The sequence below is a fragment of the Scyliorhinus torazame genome, chromosome 8, assembly GCF_047496885.1.
Source record: "Scyliorhinus torazame isolate Kashiwa2021f chromosome 8, sScyTor2.1, whole genome shotgun sequence".
Taxonomy (NCBI): Eukaryota; Metazoa; Chordata; class Chondrichthyes; order Carcharhiniformes; family Scyliorhinidae; genus Scyliorhinus; species Scyliorhinus torazame.
The window spans coordinates 118,803,636-118,822,129 of NC_092714.1; the positions used below are offsets into that span (position 1 = coordinate 118,803,636).

Consider the following 18,494-nt stretch of genomic DNA (forward strand, 5'->3'; position numbering starts at 1 on the left):
TTGGCGGGGAACCTCCAGGTGGTGGGGTTCCCAGGTATCTGCTGCTCTTGTCCTAGATGGTAGTGATCATGGGTTTGGAAGGTGCTGTCTAAGGAATCTTGGTGAGTTACTGCAGTGCATCTTGTAGATGGTACACATGGCTGCACTGTTCATCAGTGGTGGAGGGTTTGAATGTTTGTGGAACGTGGAACAATCAAGCGGGTTGCTTTGTCTTGGATGGTGTCGGGCATCTTGAGTGTTGTTGGAGCTTCCCTCATCTAGGCAAGTGGAGTATTCCATTATACTCCTGACTTGTGCCTTGTAGATGGTGGACAGGTTTTGGGGGGTCAGGAGGTGAGTTACTCACTGTAGGATTCATCTTCTTTGACCTGCTTTCATAGCCACAGTATTAATGTGGCTAGTCCAGTTCAGTTTCTGATCAATGGTAACCCCCAGGATGTTGATAGTGGGGATTCAGCGATGGTAATGCTACTGACTGTCAAGGGGCGGTGGTTAGAACCTCTCTTGAAGGAGCTGAGGAGTCATGAATGGTGCTGAACATTGTGCAGTCATCCGCAAACATCCCCACTTCTGACCTTATGATGGAAGGAAGGTCATTGATGAAGCAGCTGAAGAATGTTGCGCCTAGGACACTACCCTGAGGAATTTCTGCAGTGATGTCCTGGAGTTGAGATGGTTGACCTCCAACCACCACAACCATCTTCCTTTCTACCAGGTATGACTCAAACCAGGGGAGAGTTTTTCCCCTGATTCCCATTGACTCCAGTTTAACTCGGGCTCCTTGATGCCATACTTGGTCAAATGCTGCCTTGATGTCAAGGGCAGACACTCTCACCAAACCTCTGGTATTCAGCTCTTTTGTCCATGTTTGAACTAAGGCTGTAATAAGGTCAGGAGCTGAGTGACCTTGAGTGGAACCCAAACTGAGCGTCTGTGAGCAGGTTATTGCTGAGTAAGTGCCGCTTGATAGCACCATTGATGTCTCCTTCCATCACTTTGCTGATGATGGATAATAGACTGATAGGTCGGTAATTGGATGGGTTGGCGGGGTGTGTAAAGGGGGGGCGCAAGGGGCGCACGGTAGGAGCTCACCAACGGGTGGTAGGGCCTGAAGGGGGTGTGTTGTAGGGGGCGACGAGTCCTGCAGGGGAGCGGCGCGGGAAGGGGCGTCTGTGGTGGAGGATCCAGCGGGCGCCAGATCCCGGAGGGAAACCGTATCTTGCCTGTCGTCGGAGTACTCCACGTAGGCGTAACTGGGGTTGGCGTGGAGCAGTCGGACCTTTTCAACTATTTCAACTTTTCAACGGACCTTATGGCTCCTCGCGTGCCTCCGGAGAAGAACAGGTCCCGGAGTCGTCAGCCAAGGTGGAAGCGAGACCCCGGAGGTAGACTTCCTGGGGAAGAGAAACAATCGCTCATGAGGGGTCTCATTTGTGGCCGTGCAGAGGAGTGACCTAATGGAGTGTAGGGCATCGGGTAGGACCTCCTGCCAGTGGGTGGTTGGGAGATTTCTCGACCGCAGGGCCAGAAGGACAGCCTTCCACACGGTCGCGTTCTCCCTCTCCACCTGCCCGTTTCCCCGTGGGTTATAGCTGGTCGTTCTGCTCGAGGCGATGCCTTTGCTGAGCAGATACTGACGCAGTTCATCGCTCATGAACGATGTACCCCGGTCGCTGTGGATATAAGCAGGGAAACCGAACAGGGTGAAGATGCTGTGCAGTGCCTTAATCACTGTGGCTGAGGTCATGTCGGTGCAGGGAATGGCGAATGGGAAACGGGAGAACTCATCGATCACGGTGAGGAAATAGGCATAACGGTTGGTGGACGGGAGGGGCCCCTTGAAGTCCACGCTCAGTTGCTCAAAGGGGCCCGAGGCCTTCACGAGCCGAACCTTGTCTGGCCGATAGAAGTGCGGTTTGCACTCCGCACAGACCTGGCAGGCCCTGACCATGGCCTTGACCTCCTTGGTTGAGTAAGGTAGGTTGCGGGACTTGATGAAATGGATGAGCCGGGTAACCCCTGGGTGGCAGAGGTCATTGTGGATGGCTTGCAGGCGGTCCTCCTGCGCGTTGGCGCATGTGCCGCGGGACAGGGCATCTGGGGGCTCGTTGAGCTCCCCTGGACGATACTTGATATCGTACGAGTAGGTGGAGAGTTCGATCCTCCACCTCAAAATTTTATCGTTTTTTATTTTGCCCCGTTGCGTGTTATCGAACATATAGGCGACCGACCGTTGGTCGGTGACGAGGGTAAACCTCCTACCGGCGAGGTAGTGTCTCCAGCGCCGCACAGCCTCCACAATGGCTTGTGCCTCCTTTCCGACTGCAGAGTGTCGAATCTCGGAGGCGGTGAGGGTTCGGGAGAAGAACGCTACTGGTCTGCCTCCTTGATTGAGGGTAGCAGCCAGGGCGATGTCTGATGCATCGCTCTCTACCTGGAAAGGGATGGTTTCGTCCACCGCGTGCATGGCGGCCTTGATGATGTCGGCCTTGATGCGGTTGAAGGCCAATTGAGCCTCACCCGAGATGGGAAAAGTGGTGGTCTTTAGGAGTGGGCGGGCTTTGTCCGCATACTTGGGGACCCACTGGGCGTAATAGGAGAAAAGCCCCAAGCACCGTTTGAGGGCCTTGAGGCTGCGGGGGAGAGGGAGTTCCTTAAGGGGGCGCATGCGGTTGGGGTCGGGACCTAGGACCCCGTCTTCCACGACATAGTCGAGGATGGCCAGCCGGGTGGTGTGGAAAACGCATTTGCCCTCGTTATAGGTCAGGTTAAGGGCTCGGGCGGTCTGGAAGAACTTTTTGAGGTTAGCGTCATGGTCCTGCTGATCATGGCCGCAGATGGTGACATTGTCCAAGTACGGGTATGTAGCCCGCAAACCGTACTGGTCCACCATTTGGTCCATCGCCCTTTGAAAGACGGAGACCCCATTTGTGACACCAAAGGGGACCCTGAGGAAGTGGAAGAGCCGGCCGGCTGCTTCGAAGGCAGTATAGGGGCGGTCTTTTGGTCGGATGGGGAGCTGGTGGTAGGCAGATTTGAGGTCGACCGTGGAAAAGACTCGGTATTGGGCGATCCGATTTACCATTTCCGCGATGCGAGGAAGGGGGTACGCATCAAGCTGCGTGAATCGGTTTATGGTCTGGCTATAATCCACGACCATCCGTTTCTTCTCCCCGGACCGGACTAACACCACTTGCGCTCTCCAAGGGCTGTTGCTAGCCTCGATGACCCCCTCTCCCAGTAAACGCTGGACCTCTGACTTGATAAAAGCCATATCTTGGGCACTGTAGCGCCGGCTCCTGGTGGCGACGGGCTTACAGTCGGGAGTGAGGTTAGCGAATAGCGAGGAGGGTGCGACTTTAAGTGTCGCAAGGCAGCACACCGTGAGGGGGGGCAAGGGTCCGCCGAACTTCAGTGTCAGGCTTCGGTGGCTGCACTGGAAATCCAGTCCGAGCAGCAGGGGGGCACAAAGGTGAGGGAGGATATAAAATTTGAAACGGGTGTATTTGGCACCCTGGATTGAGAGATCCGCAATACAGTACCCCGTGATTTGTACCGAGTGGGACCCAGATGCGAGGGCTATGGTTTGGGATGTGGGATGGGTGCGTAGGGAGCAGCGCCTTACCGTTTCAGGGTGGATAAAGCTCTCCGTGCTCCCGGAGTCGAAGAGGCATGCAGTATCGTGCCCGTTGACCTGGACCTGCATCATGGAGTTCTGCAGGTGTTTTGGCCGAGTTTGATCGAGGGTGATCGCACCCAGTCGCGGGTAGTCGGAGTCGTAAAATGGCCGCTGCCGTTGGTCGCACGTGTCGGGTCGAGAATATGGCCGCCGACCAGATGGCCGCTCCCATGATTCGCACGAGGCTGATGACGCGTCAGAAGAGGACGTGTCGGGTCGGTGCGCAGCAGCATTGCGAGGCCTGCGGGCCTGAGAGCCTGATTTTCGGGCCGGCTGTTCTCTGTTTTTCTGGCCCCTGGGTCTGGCCAGGCAGACCCTCGCAAAGTGCCCTTTCTTCCCGCAGTCGCTGCAGATCGCGGAGCGGGCTGGGCAGCGTGGGCGTGGGTGCTGGCCCTGCCCGCAGAAGTAGCAAGGTGTGCCCCCATGGTGAGCGGGTCGCCGCGTGGCGCAGGCCTGTAATACGGGCGAGTCTGAGGAAGTCCGGGGGGGGCTGGCAGAGTCCGCGGGGTACGTACCCAAGTTATGTCGGGCCACCTCCAGCGAGGAGGCGAGCGTTAGCGTCTCCTGGAGGTCTTTTGCCCCGTTTTCGAGCAGTCGTTGCTGGATGTAGGTCGAGCGGATGCCCGACACGAAAGAATCTCTGATGTGCAGGTTCATATGGACTTCCCCTGTCACATCCTGATGGTCACGGTCCCTGGCCAGCGCGGTGAGTTTCTCAACAAACTCGTCGAGCGATTCCCCCGAGCGCTGCCGGCAGGTAGAGAGCAGATGCCGGGCGTGCACCTCATTGACGGGTTTGACAAACCGCTTGCGGAGCAACTCAATCGCTTCCTCATAAGTCGTCGCCTTTTCGAGCGTGGCGGAGATTCTGTGACTCACCCGGGCGTGGAGTAGACGCAGCTTGCGTGGCCCCAGGATGGGAGTCTCTGCGGACCAGGTAGGCCTCGAAGCACCGCAGCCAGTATTTAAAAATTTCCTTTGCCTCCGGCGTTCGTGCTTTCAGATTGAGCTTCTCTGGTTTTAGGCCTGCGTCCATCCTGAATCTAGTTTAGCCTAATAAATTGAGGTACCCTCAATAATGATGCTTAGAGATTAAACTGTAAAGAAGGCTTTATTAGGCTAATAACTGTGCTACAGATTTGGACGAGAGCTGACTGCTATACAGACCATGAGGCAGGCCTTTATGTATGGCTCCCAGATGGGCGGAGCCAGAGGCGGAGTCCCCAGGGTTCCAAGCCTGGTCTTAAAGGGGACATCACCTTACATGATGATAAGGCAGTAACCGTTCATCACAAACCTCGACTGTAGGCCTTGTCAGGGGTATTAGTTGTGAAGAATCTGCAGGCCCCGAGGAGGGCTGAAAAGATCTTTTGATTATATGTTTTAATGATTTTCTTGTGGCCTGGATGAGAAGGAACATTCCCCTGGGTTCCACATGAAAAACTTGAACACTAGGCTTCCCTGAACCCCAGTGTTTGCCCACCCACACTACCCACTTAGCTGACTGCCAGGCACTGTTCTCACAGAGTGGAGCCGTGCCATGGCACCAAACTCCTTGCCACTGGCACAACATTATTAATGTGTGATTGAGGTGGGAGTGGGGGCTGTAAATGAGTCTCAGGAGTTAAAATGAACCAGGCTTCGCTTCGGCAAGCTGAGGGTGAGCTTGAAGCCGCTTCACCGGACCCACCCTCACACCACAAGTGAAAAATTGATGGTTAAGTTTTGGTGTGAAATCAATCCCCATTCTATGTTTTTCGAAACAAAAAGCACATTTCAGCTGTCTGAATTATAGAATTATTGTTTGCTATAATTGCGAGACCCTTGAAAGTTGAGGTTTGGAAGGGTCACATGACCTGATCGGCTTCTGGGGGCTGAGCACAGACTTTCCCGGGCAGAATCAAACCTGGAGCTGCAGAAGTCGGTAGCAAATCCTCGCGCTCTGTGTGTAGTTATTGTTATTCAAATAAATAGTTTGTTGTTGATCAAACCCAGTGGTTGCCAATCATGCAGGTATTTTATTGGCAATGAGCATCAATAGAAGCGCCTTTGAATCACCGCACGTAACTGGAAACCAACCTCATGTTCAAATAAATCGAGTCAAGCCAATCTACAACGTGTGAGTCAGCAAAATGCCTCTTTGTGGCACATTAGATCCAATTGATCCTAACGCGGAAGGCTGGGTTCAATATGCTGAATGTCTACATAGAACATAGAACATACAGTGCAGAAGGAGGCCATTCAGCCCATCGAGTCTGCACCAATCCACTTAAGCCCTTACTTCCACCCTATCCCCATAACCCAATAACCCCTCCTATCTTTTTTGGACATTAGGGGAATTTGGCATGGTCAATCCACCTAACCGGCACATCTTTGGACTACAGTAGTCTACAGTACCTTTTCCCAGGCAAACAAAAGAGGGGGCGAGGAGGACAGAAAGATTATACAACTAATAGCATGTGCAGTCCAAACTTACAATTTAATCAATAGTTTGACATCTCCAGGCACTTCTCATACAAAGACTTTCACAGACTTAGTAGATCTTGTGAAATGTCATTTCCATCCAAAGCCCTCAATAATTATGCAAAGGTATAAATTCAATTCAACTACAAGAGCCTCTGCAGAAGCGATGATAGCCTTTGTGGCCAGCTTAAGGCAAATAGCAGAGAACTGTGAAATGGACTTGCCCTTAATGACGTGTTAAGATACAGTTTAGTGTATGGGGTGAGGAACACTGCAATACAGAAGAAATGTTGCAGAGTCCGAGATAACCCTAAAGGTTGCTGTAGCTATGGAAAGTGCAGAAAAAGGCACTCTGGAGCTTCAAAGCGTGTAGGGCGGCCAAGTCCACCAGGTCTGGAAGGAAGCTGCTAGTGTAAGTGGCGCCAATATTGAGGGGACTGGGTTTAATGAGCAAAGAAATCCAGAAAGCAAGAGAATGCAGGGATATAAAAGATTCAGTCAGCAGCCCAGACAGAGCAATAAAAGGCCTCATTGACAACTAAAAGCCAGCACCTGAAGATATGATTCAGATCACTGTGATATTGAAAAAGTGAACAGATGTGTTCAACCTCGACTGTTGGCCTTATCAGGGGCACCAGCTGTGAAGAACCTGCAGGTTTCCACAGGGGGAGTGGGGGGAGTCTTTCCCTGGGGAAGTGCCGATTTAAAGAAGCAATGTGTTTTGCCTGTGCTAGGAAAGGACATATAAGTTTCAAGTGCTGGAATAAGCAGGGCCTGCCATGAAGGTAACTCAGGAAACAGACCAAAAGAGTTTTCGGTTGAATAGCATAAATGTGGGCAGATTAGCCCCAATTACAATAATATTAATGCTCAATGGTTGTCCACTCAAGATGGAGGTGGACACGGGAGCCTCCTTCATGGTAGGTGGAGAACAAATTTACTGATACCTCCAGGAAGTGGTTCAACCCTTGAGATTAAAGAACACCGCAGTTGAGCTGACCACATATACAGTGAGGCTAACACGATTGTGGGGACAACAATGACCCCTGTGGGTTACAGGCAGTGACCTGCTTAACTATCCTTAATAGTCATATCAGGGAGGGGTCAAGTTTGATGGGGTGGTTCCAAAAAATCAAGTTAAACTGGTTGGATTTTTTTAAGATCGGTGAAGGAAGCCTACATGAAGTCCTAAGGAAATATCAAGGAGTATTCCAGGAGGAATTGGGTAAAATCAGAAGCTTAAAATCTAAGATTCATATAGATCCTGTGCTACACAGAGGTTCTATAGGGTCAGGACTGTGCCTTACTCATTGCATGAAAACATCAAGACCGAATTGAGGTGATTAGAGGATTTGGGCCGGTACAATTTGCAGAGCGGGCAGCGCCCATTGTAACTGTAGTCAAACTTGACAAGGCCATTTGCGTCTGTGGAGACTACAAGTTGATGGTAAACCAAGTGGTGAAATTAGACAGGTACCCCATCCCCAAAATAGAGGACCTGTATGTGAAGTTGGCTGGGGATCTAACATAAACCAAGTCACGAGTCATGCATACCAACAACTGAAACTGGTTGAGCTCTCAGAGAGGTTGTCATTATTAATATGCACAAAGGACTACATCAATATACATGATTACCATTTGGGGTCTCGACAACTTGTGCAATTTGTCAATGTATTACAGACATTCTGCTGCTGATAATGGGAGCCACATGAAGAAGCATTTATCCAACCTAGAGGAAATTTTAAAAGGATTCCAGAATGTTGGAGTGTGTTTAAAGAGCGAGAAGTGCACCTTTCAAGTGAATGAGTGGCTTATCGAAGTTACAGAGTGGATGCACGAGGGTTACATCAAATGGAAGATAAAGTAAGAGCTATTAAGAAAGCACCAACTCCAAGGAATACAGCGGAGTTAAAATCTTTTCTCGGAATGGTAAATTACTATGGGCGGTTTATCAACTTATCAACAATGCTAGCAACCCTACATGTACTATTTTTTTTTAAAATTCCAATTAAGGGGCAATTTAGCATGGCCAATCCACCTACCTTGCACATGTTTGGGTTGTGGGGCAGAGACCCACGCAGACACGGGGAGAATGTGCAAACTCCACACGGACAGTGACCCGGGGCCGGGGTCGAACCAGGGTCCTCGGCGCCGTGAGGCAGCAGTGCTGACCACTGCGCCACCGTGCTGCCATCCCTGCATGTACTATTTAAAAAACGCCAGAAATGGTATTGGAAAATGATGTGTTGGGTGTTCTGGATCACAAACAGGTCACCAACACTGGAAGTGGTGCAACTCTATTTTATTATCAGGTTAACTATATTAACATACTTGAACTGTGGGTAAATGCAATACCAGCTTTAACTGGTGACCCTTGCCTAGTCCTAACCAGGTGATGCACTCAGCACATGGTGAATGTCTGTGTTGCAGGCTGTGAGCTCTGTGCTCTGAGCTGGCTGCTACTAGAATGAGCGGGAACGCTCCTGTCCCCTGTCTTTATGGTGCGTGTGCTCTCACTGGTGATTGGCTGCGGTGTTGTGTATGCTGATTGGTCCCATTGCATGTCCATCAGTTTGTGTGTGTGTGTCTGCATCATGATATACTCATGTATATTATGACAGAAAACACTGCAGAAGGAAGCATTCAAGCAAATGAATCAAGTCCTTCAATCAACTTGTTTACGAGTCCATTTTGATCCTTCTAAATAAATTATGCTCACTTGCGATGTGTCTCCCTATGGAGTTGCCGCTGTTTTGTCACAGACAATGAATGAAGGGGACTGAAAGAGCCATTGGCTGTGTTTTAAGAACCCTGACTGATGAAGAGAGGGGGTGTTTCACAAATCGAGAAATAGGGTCTAGTCGTCACCTTTGGTATCAAAAAATGTCAGCCGTACGTTTATGGGGGGTACTTCACAGTCATCACCCAACATAAACCTTTATTTGAGCTATTCAAGGAAGACAAAGTAATCCCCCCAGTTGTGTCTCCGAGGATACAAAGTTGGGCCTTGTTATTGGCTGCTTACGAGTACCGACCTGGGTCACATATCGCCAACACAGGCGTCTTGAGTCATCTTCCGTTACCAGAAATCACGCCACCTCCATCGGTGCCTCAGAAAATCATCCGAGCCTTAAATTTTCTTGATACATTACCTGTATCTGCACAACAGATAAAGTGCTGGACCCTAAGAGATCCGATATTGTCAAAGTGCAGCATATGACTCGACATGGTTGGTATCATGACAGGATGTCAGATCAGTTGAAACCTTATCAAACAAAGAAAGATGAACTTAGCTGTGAGGATGGTATCCTCCTGTGGGGACGAGAGTGGTCATCCCTGTACCTGGAAAAAGCTATTACTTGATGAATTGCTCAGCGGCAACCCCAGAATGTCAAAGGTAATGATGTTGGTTTGTCATTACGTTTGGTTGCCTGGGATAGACATAGATATCGAAGAAATGATAAAACAGTGTGTCCAATGCCACCTGCAATAGAAATGACCAACTGCAACCACAATGCACCCTTGGAAATTGCCAGGTTGGCCTTGGGTGTGAGTTCATGTCAATTACATAAGCCCATTCATGGGTACAATGTTCTTTCTATTAGTGGATGGTATTCAAGGTGGTTAGACATTTATCAGATGAAGTTCACAACTGTCTATGCTACAGTGGAGAGGCTACATCACTGATTTGCACACCATGGTCTGCCAGAGGTATTAATTTCAGAGAATGGGACAGCATTTACCATTGCTGAGTTCCAACACTTAATGTCATGAATCATAAATTGAGATTAAGCACATACATGCCACACCTTAGAACCATAGAATCCTACAGTGCAGAAGGAGGCAATTCAGCACATCGAGTCTGCACTGACTCATTTGAAAGAGCACCCGACCCAGGCCCCTCTCACTTTCCCACTCTATCCCCGTAACCCCACCTAACCTCTTTGGACACTAAGAGGCACAGGCATGGAGGTACAGAGAATCCCGCCGAGTGTGTTTCCTCAATACTTATAGGACCAAGCCCGCTGAGTTAATGGCAGGTTGCCAGTTAATAGCGAGTTTGGACCTGGTGCTTCCAAATTTGGCAGGGAGGGTAGAGTCAAGACAAAGTGTTGAAAAGATGAATCAAGATGCATCATGGGGTGAGAGGACATTCGAAGTAGACAATCCAGTGTATGTCAAAAAGTTTGGAAGTGGACCGAGTTGGGCTCCAGGTGTTGTGGTGGCCAGAACTTGGCCGGTATGATATGAGGTGGAGGAACAGGACAAAATCCAAAAAAATGGATCATTTGAGAAGATGGGAGTCACTTAGAGAACCAATGGGGCAGTTGAACCAATGGAGAGCCAATGGCTCCGATTGTACCTGTCAATAATGTGGTTGTTAGCCAAGGAACTGAAGAGTCAAGCCCGCCTGAAGAAGGGCCAAGTACTGTTCCAGTGGGAACTGAAGAAGGAAGAAGCATTGCTGCACCCTTACAAGAAGAAAGTCAGGTTTCTGACAATCCAATGAGACTACCTCTAGTGTTGAGACACAAACTGTTGAGCTCCATCGTTCCCAGAGGAAGAGCATGTCCCCAGATCGACTGAATTTATAATTAATTGTGTTCAAAATGTTTATTATTGTTGTTGCTTTGTAAATGGTTTAACTATTTTTGTATGTTGTAGAAGGCAGTTAAGAGGGGAAGGATGTAGCAGTGGGCCTTTTGATGAGGTGATGTTTCGAAGCATCATAATAATAATAACCTTTATTATTGTTACAAGTAGGCTTACATTAACATTGCAATGAAGTTACTGTGAAAAGCCCCTAGTCACCACACTCCGGCGACTGTTCGGGTATACAGAGGGGGAATTCAGAATGTCCAATTCACCTAACAATCACGTCTTTTGGGACTTGTGGGAGGAAATCGGAGCACCCGGAGGAAACCCATGCAGACACGGGGAGAATGTGCAGACTCCACACAGATAGCGACCCAAGCCGGGAATCAAACCCGGGTCCCTAGCGCTGTAAATCAACAGTGCTAATCACTGTGCTACCGTGCCACCCATATGACCCATCGGCCATTCGGGTCACAGAGCGCGGATCCAAGGGGCTGAGCACGGGCATTCGTGGACAGAATCAATCCTGGAGCTGTAGAAGTCGGTAGCACATTCTAGCACTCTGTATATAGTATTCTAATAAATAGCTTGTTGTTGTTCAAACCTGGTGGTTGCTAATCACGCAGATATCACTTTGGTCAATTATTTTGCGCAGTACATTGAAACTGTGAAATGCATCTTTTGTGTGTGTATCCATTTGCATGCCTTCAGCATTACAGTTCCTTGGGTAGATTCCTCTTTGGGCACTATCAGCCATTCCATCAGAAAGGGCACACACTACTGTTTGGTTTGAAAAGTGTATTTCTTTCCCCAAGTTCCTGCTCAAACCTATTTGCATGTTGTCAAATGCAATTTCTGCCACCAACCAGCACATTTGGGCAATGCTTTAAAATGTAATTTTTATGAAATAGTTTTCTTTAAAATGTTTCCTTCAGGGGTGACACGGTGGCACAGTGGTTAGCACTGCTAGCTACGACGCTGATGACCCGGGTTCGATCCCGGCCCCGGGTCACTGTCCATGTGGAGTTTGCACATTCTCCCTGTGCCTGCATGGGTTTCACCCCACAGCCCAAAGGTGTGCAAGGTAGATGGATTGGCCACGCTAAATTGCCCCTTAATTAGAAAAAAATAATTGGGTACTCTAAGTTTATTTTAAAAATGTTTCCTTCATAAGTGACAAAGTGGTGACGCTTGATTAATACAACTGAAAATAGGTTTATAATATAAAAACTAAGTTTTATTCACTATAAAATTTTTATAAACTAAATTACAGAAATAAATATATATTTTAAAAGGCTATTGTCCGGTTATATATAGGGGTACATATCCAATTTTGTGGAAAATTCAAACAAAATCACATTTAAATGATTTAAAAACCCTTTGGTGCCTGCACGCCAAAGAACCAGCTTAATGTTCAAGCCTTCCGAAGGCCCACAAAAAAAAAAGCGCTTAGTGGAAAGTTCCATTGGTGAGTAATTCACATAAGTGTGTATGGTCAGTTTTGTAGGCAGGACTTGCTCTCGCATGATGCGATTAAAACTGGGTTACATAGATCTCAGGAAAATTGTGGCAATACAGAACAATACAATTAAGTGCAAATTCCAGGTCGCTGTCTTTCAAATTAGGATGTTAAACCAAGGCCTCTTTCAGATAGATGTGAATGTTCCCATGACTGTATTCAAATGACAGCCCTGGTGTCCTGCCAATATTATCCTTCAGCTAACATCGTTAAAACAGAGGGTGGGATTCTCCCAACTGAAATCAGTGTTGACGCCGTTGTAAAAACTGGAGAGTTTAACGACGGCATCATCGGACCGCTAAGTGTAGCGATCCTCTGCCCTACAGGGTGCCGGCACGGCACTGGAGCGACCCACGCCGCTCCAGCTGCCGATACCGGCGTCAAATGGGCGCCGCGGGTCTGCGCATGTGCGCTGCGACCGGCGTGAATGCCGCATGCGCGGTAACTCCCTTCTCCACACCGGCCCCGACGCAACATGGCATAGGGCTACAGGGGCCGATGTGGAACAAAAGAGGCCCCCACCACGAGAGGCCAGCCCGCCAATCGGTAGGCCCCGATCGTGGGCCAGGCCACGGTGGAGGCCCCCCCCCGCGTTCGGACCCCCCCTCCCCGTCCACCAGGCCGCCCCAGACAGGATGCCTTCTTCGAGGCAATGTCCAAAGTGGTGGGGATGAGGGTGGAGCCATGCCCGAAAGTGGCAGTCTTCGGGGTATCAGACCAGCCAGATCTCTTCATGGGGAGGAGGGCGGATGCCCTTGCCATTGCCTCCCTGATCTCCCGCTGTAGAATCCTGCTTGGCTGCCGATCAGCAGTACCACGTAAAGCTGGCTGTCCGACCTATCGGAATTTCTCCAAATGGAGAAAATCAAATTCACCATCCGTGGGTCGGACGAGGGCCTCCACAAAACATGGGATCCAGTCACCCGACTGTTCCGAGACCTGTTTGTGGCCAACACATAAATAAATAAATAGCCAGTAGCCAGGGGGAAATAGCCAGGACAAGCTAGAAAGAGGAAAGCGAGGGAGCTCAGCAAAACCCAGCAAGAAAAAATGGGGAGCAGCAGTGAGAAAGGGGGGAAGGGACGGGGGGTCAAGGAGGGAGGAGCTGGACGGGGGGATAGGGAGGATTGTATGCTGAGCCAGACGCCAACAGACTGTTAATAGAGAAAGCTAAGAAGGAACTTTTGTGACTGTACAATAAATGAAAATGAACAGCAATGTAGATAATTTTGAAAATGCCAATAAGATGATTTTTGAAAAAATATTGAACAAAGAGGTGTGAAATCTTCAGTTTGAACCATATAATACAATGTTTGATTTCTGCCAAAAAATGCAAAAACTGTGAATAGTGTCAAGCTGTGTACGTATATTTTTATTGTGCGAACATACATGTGGCATATTCTTTCACCTACTTTTTCTTATAATTTTTCTGATATTTTTCTTTCTCTTTTCTACTTTTTCTCTCATTACTCCTGCTGCTCTCTTCGCAGCTCTTCAGCTGTGTGTTTATCACCGCATTCATAGCCTGAGAAAAAACGCTTGATTGATTTATTGGCTGTCGGCCAAGAGGAATGCCAGAGATGACAACTGGACCTGTGAAATTACACTCCAGAGGCAAGGGAGCTGCTCATTTCAACATCATGATTGAATCTGGAGAGATCAGGCAACCTGTACTAAAATGAATTGTATTTTATAAACTTTCCACATAGCTTCATCTGACATGGTATATATTACCTGATACACTATGTTGTATAAAGTTAATATTGTTAATAATTAACCTAGTGCGATCTATTCTCCTGCAGTATTGTTGACAGACAAAAATAAATTGTGTCTGTCTCTCGTCCTGTATGTCTCGTTGCATGTCTCGCACATTATAATTCTTTCTGTTCTGTGTCATTTTTTTGTGCTTGTCCTCAACACTTTTTGTCCTTTTTCTCTGTGCATCCATCTCACATTTTTCTCCTTGCCATCTGAGTTTGTCTACGGTGTTCCTTTGCATAAATGTCCCCTTCTTCACCGATGTACTAACACTTTTTATCCTTCACAGAAAAGGTACAAGCTCCCTGGCAGTAATGTTGTCACAACCTTACCACATTTGCTGATAATATCTTGTGTAAACCAGCGCTCCCTACACATCTAAAGAACCCTGATCATTGTTTCAGTTATTAATTAAACGTGGCTGAGAATGAAGGCACAGGACTGTTCAATGGAGGAGTCCTATTGCTGTATAAACCTTAATCTGTCAAACATAGTCTGTAAAGACACTATGGTAGTCATCAGATCATTTCAATGATGGCAGCTTTAACTTCCTGAATGATTCTGGTTTGCATCTCTAATGGGGACACATATAGCTTTTGTAACGCAATCATTAAATGTTGGGCATAACCACAGAGCAGACCTCTATGATCTGCTTGATCTAATGTACTGTGTCTGCTGACACTCATTTCTTTTCCTTTTTCTCAGCTGATTTGCAGTTGCCTCAAACTTACGATAGTGACAATTAAGGGGCATCTTGACAAATATATGAATAGGATGGGAATAGAGGGATATGGACCCAGGAAGTGTAGAAGATTTTAGTTTAGACGGGCAGCATGGTCGGCACAGGCTTGGCGGGCCGAAGGGCCTGTTCCTGTGCTGTACTTTTCTTTGTTCTTTGTTCTTTGACATGATTGACTGAGGAGCTCAAAGAAAATAGTTAAATTTAGATGTGAGAAAAGGTTTCTGTCCGTTGTATTATTAACGTCTATCTTGGAGGAATTGCCAGTGTAAACTGTGCGACTTCACAGCATGCAGTTCTGTTCAGTGATCGCAAAATTCCTGCTTCTGGAGAACTCACTGAGAGTTCAGCGTGGATACCACAGTTTTAGTACCTTCATCAACAGGAAATGAATCTTTCGATTTTTATACCACACAATTGAAATCACCCAGGCATGCTGATTTAGAGGGTTGTGAATACCTTACATTATACAGGGGGCACTGCCTAAAGAGGCAACTTTAACACTGAGACACACCACCAATTCCATAAAACTGGTCTGGGTGGAAACAAAAATTCAAGTGAGCAGCATCTTCACAAAACTTGGCAGGGAAGGAAGACAACTTCCTCTCTGTAAAGAAAATCACCTGAGAGAAAGCCAGTTATTCAAACGTAGGGCGCAATTGAATGGCTAGATTGCACTTAATCGAGAGCGCAACGTGGCCGTTAGATCGCGGGAGATGCAAACATCGGGAACCGCGCCGGGCACCGATCGGTTAGCAATCTAAACGGCCTGCTCCTGTTGGCGACATGAGGATCCTGCCTCGGCGTGGCGAGAAACCAATATTCACCACTTAAGGCCAGCTTCCAAACAATTAATGGGAGTGATCCCCTATTTAACAGCCTCCTGTGATCTAACCACCTCCCCAGCAAGTGGTGTTGATTAGTACTCCTTTTAAAAACATGAAGCTGGTGGAATGGCTTCTGTGGGGATCCGAGTAGGTGAGAAGGCAACTTTGCAGGCAATAGGCCTGGGGGTTGCTTGGGAGCCCCCGGGTGAGGCAGCCTCTGTCGGGATGGGTCACCATCGGTAAGGGGGGTGGGGGGTGGGGGGTGGGGGTGGGGGGGGGGGGTGGGGGGTGGGGGGGGGGGGGCATCGAACCTGGGTTGGGATGGCCGTGGGTGTCTGAGTGTCCGCAGGCCCTCCATGCCACTCCCTGGATCATGTTTACCCATTGTGGGGGTAAACGCAGCCCTTGCCTGTCTGCCACAATGAACACCCATAACTCCCACTGACTGTGGAGACCTCTGGTCGCATGGCTGAAGGCTATTGCTATTAGGCAATTGACAATTGAAGTTAAGTGAGCATTTCACAGGTCCCAAATGGGTAGTGTGTGGGGGTTATTGCCCCGCATCCCAATCAGACTGTGATGCCTGGATACTGTGCATGAACACTGCAGGAAGCAACACAACGAACGCAGCAGCTAACATCCGAACAGCCAGGGGCAGGTCCCAGCACTGGGAACATCTCTGTAGTGATAGTGTGCACATCAATGTCTATAGTTATGGTACGACCTCCGACCAGCAGGTGAGGGTAGAGATCCACCAAGCGACGTGAGAGATTTGGAGGTTGGTAGTAAGTCATACTAGAGGACAGTTGCACGAGATGTAGCTCCAGAAGAATTTACTGAATTCAATTATTTGTTACCATTTGTATTATAGTTCGTTAGTTATCTTCCCTTGTTCACCATGTTAATAAGTTATCTGATGAGTCAAAGAATTAGATATTCTGTGTTGATCACTACCACGGCCACAACAGAGAACATAACAATCTCCACGACCACAGGGTGGGTGTGTGCGCCTGGGAGGCGATCAGTGCCCGGTCCAGGTAACATTACATGCGGGTGTCTGGAGTTTAGGGTGTGGGGTCTGGTGACCAGATGTTCTCACTGCGGCCAGGGGTACATGGGCAGGGCGTGTTGGATGGCAGGGGATGGGGGGGGGGGGGGGGGGAGGAGGAGGAGGAGGGGGAGCAATGGGGGAATGGAGGGTTCCGGGGTGGAGGACAGCACTGGTTGTCAATCTCACACTTTCTCCAATTCCTGAGATATTGGATTATATCTTAGACCCTGCAGAAGCTGCCCTCGTGGTATTGGCAGACCAGGTGGCTAAACGTCAGAGAAGGCAGCGGCAGCAACATCGACAGAGGCTTGAGGCGGCAACTGATGCCCAGGGCCCCACCCCACACCTTGAGAACCTGGCTACCATTAGGCCAAGGAGGGACCCAGAGGGGGAGGCCGGTAACGGCCCAAGATGTACAGTCATTGCTGGTCCTTTGAACAGATGATGGACAGCATGTGCTCTGCCTCAACAAAGGGATAGTGCAGCAGCTGTGCCATGTCCTTGTGGTCTTGGCACCACGTGGAGGACCATAGGGTCACCGCAACCTTGAACGTTTCAGGATCATTCCAGGGCTCGAGCAGGGACTTGTGCGGCATCTCACAAGTTACAGCCCACAAGTTCATCCTTGAGGTCACAGATGCCCTGTTTGCCTGGACAACGAACTGTATAAACTTTGACATGGACCAGGCCCAACAAATGCCCGGGCAGCAGGATTCCCCACCATTGCTGGAATGCCTCACATCCAGGTGATAATCAATGGCAGCCATGCCACCTTGCATGCAACAGGAAGGGGTTCCATTCGCTGAACGTCCAGCTTGTGTGCGACCACCGCCTCAATATCATGCACAATGGGCGGCACAGTAGCACAGTGGTTAGCCCTGTTGCTTCACAGCGCCAGAGTCCCAGGTTCGATTCCCGGCTTGGGTCACTGTCTGTGAGGAGTCTGCACGTTCTTCCCGTGTCTGCGTGGGTTTCCTCCGGGTGCTCCAGTTTCCTCCCACAAGTCCTGAAAGACGTGCTTGTTAGGTGAATTGGACATTCTGAATTCTCCTTCTGTGTACCCGAACAGGCACCGGAGTGTGGCGACTAGGGGATCTTTACAGTAACTTAATTGCAGTTAAAGATTATTATTATTAACGTGTGCACATGCTTCCCGGGGAGATTACCCCGGCTACATCCTGGGACAGTCGGAGACCCTGGCGTCTTGGAGGACCACTCCAGGATGGCTGGATTGCTCTTGGGAGATAAGGGGTGCCCGCCGAGTACCTGGCCGGACCTGGAAGGGCTGGAGGATGAGCCTGGGGAGTATCTGGAAAACCAGCCGGAGGATTTTTTTTATTTGTTCATGGAACGTGGGCATCACAGACTGTGCCAGCATTTATTGCCCATCCCTAATTGTCCTTGAGGGGCAGTTAAGAGTCAACCACATTGCTGTGGGTCTGGAGTCACATATACCAGATACGGCAGATTTCCTTCCCTAAAGGAACCAGATGGGTTTTTATGACAATCGATTTGTGGTCATCGCTAGACTTTTAATTCCAAATTTTTATTGAAATCGAATTTCACCACCTGCAGTGGCGGGATTTGAACCTGGAATCCCAGAGTACTCTCGGTCTCTGGATTACTAGTCCAGTGACAATACCACTATGCCACTGTTTCCCCTACAAATGGAGGACAGCAATGAGGGTCTGACAAGCCCTGGCGTCAGAGTGGTCCTCATCCTTGCCCGCTTCACATAGGATGTGGCCTCATCTGTCATCACACCCATCCCCCCACACCCCCTGCCCTTCCCCTTTCCTCCTACCTCTCCCTTTCCCCTCCCCTCCCCCCACCCCCAGTCGCATCCCTCTCTCTTCACCTCT

General features: G+C 49.1%; 1 long non-coding RNA gene across 1 annotated transcript in view; it reads left to right on the forward strand.

The window, feature by feature from the left end:
• Positions 1-14,100, forward strand: part of LOC140428770 (uncharacterized) — a 34,915-nt gene extending 20,815 nt beyond the window's left edge. The window contains exon 2 of the long non-coding RNA XR_011948872.1: positions 13,748-14,100. This is a non-coding gene — a long non-coding RNA (uncharacterized lncRNA). The remainder of the gene's footprint in view (positions 1-13,747) is intronic.
• Positions 14,101-18,494: the final 4,394 nt, after the last annotated feature.